A 1362-nucleotide genomic window follows, 5' to 3' on the forward strand; every position below is an offset into this window, starting at 1 on the left:
AAGACAATTATTTCTGCATGTGTCCAAGGAGAGCCTCTTAGAAGCCAAAAGGAACTTTATAAAAGCCAATCCCCCCACCTACCCAGGCTCTTGGCATACTAAAAACAATTACTGAATTAAAAAAAATCAATTCCCAGTACAAGCATCGTGACCCAATAATGTGACACAGAAGCTGAGATCTAGACGGTGAATGTGTCCTTTACTCCTGTCAGACTCCAGTTGCTCCTAGGTTTAACCTACTTTGGAGATGCTTGTGTTGAAAGCCTCAATCTGAAGCCTAGGTCAAAGGCTTCCTCACTTCAAACCCCAGCAGCCTTGCTTAGAGATCCATCACCGGCTACTAGCAGTGCCACCTGTAGTCCTAAACCACTCAGGAGGCTGAGATTAGAGAATTACAGTTAGAGGCCAGCCCAGGCAGAAAAATCCCTGAAATTCCAACTCCTCCCTCCCGCCAGTCCTGCGGCTTAAACTCAGGGCCTGGGCATTGTCCTTGAGCTTATTTTGCTCGAGGCTAACGCTCTACCATTGAGCCACAGTACCCCTTATGGCTTTTTCTGTGTATGTGGTACTGAGGAATCGAACCCAGGGCTTCATGCATTAGCTAGGCATGCACTCTACCCTCCCTGAGACCCTTATTTCCAATTAACCATCCCCCCCCCCAGAAAAAGAAATGGAGCTGTGGTTCAAGCGGCAGGGCACTAGCCTTGAGCACAAAAACTCAGAGATAGTGCCTAGGTCCTGAGTTCAAGCCCAGGACCAGTGCACACATGTAAAAGCCACCATCGTGGATCATGCTTGGATGCTTGGTAAACGAATAAAACTTATGGCATAAGTTGGTCGCATATTGCTGCTGGGCGTTGGAGGTTATCTGCCGGACGTTGAAGTCGGGGTAACAGCCCCAGAGGGTCTCAGCTACGGCCCAGAGCTCGGAACCCCACCTCGCACCCGACCAGGCGCCGGTCAGAGCTCCCCCCGCCCCCGCCGTGAGACCCCCCCAGCGCGCCTGCGCGCCCCTAGCCCCTTCCGCCGGAAGTGACGTATCGCCGCGGCCTAGCAACCGTTGCCAAGGCGCTGTCTGTCTCTAGGAGCCCGCGGGAGCCGGGTGCCTCCGGGTGGGGGGTGGGGAGGTGGTTTCGTGAGGAGAATTTGAGGTAACCTCGCCAACTCGCGGTCGGAAACTTCCCCGAACCCCGAAATAGGACAGGGCTCCCGCCCGCTCCCGGCCCCTCTCACGAGGCGTGGGGGACGCAGCGGCGAAGCCTCTCGGTCGGGGGTCAGGCCCGTGGGCCGCGCGGGCAGCCAGGCCGCTTCCTCCCGCGGATGAACGGACGCGGGGCCCCGGCGGGCCGTGGGGTCCCCTGT

The 1362-nt window shown here is 56.7% G+C and overlaps 1 protein-coding gene across 1 annotated transcript in view; it reads left to right on the plus strand.

Moving 5' to 3' along the window:
• The first annotated feature begins 1068 nt into the window (after nucleotides 1-1068).
• The window catches only part of Ift81 (intraflagellar transport 81), a 28470-nt gene continuing 28176 nt past the window's right edge, over nucleotides 1069-1362 (plus strand). Inside the window, exon 1 of the mRNA XM_013023021.1 lies at nucleotides 1069-1151. The gene's annotated coding sequence lies outside the window, so the exon portion shown is untranslated. The remainder of the gene's footprint in view (nucleotides 1152-1362) is intronic.

This window comes from Dipodomys ordii, unplaced genomic scaffold (assembly GCF_000151885.1).
Source record: "Dipodomys ordii isolate 6190 unplaced genomic scaffold, Dord_2.0 Scaffold66, whole genome shotgun sequence".
Classification (NCBI taxonomy): Eukaryota; Metazoa; Chordata; class Mammalia; order Rodentia; family Heteromyidae; genus Dipodomys; species Dipodomys ordii.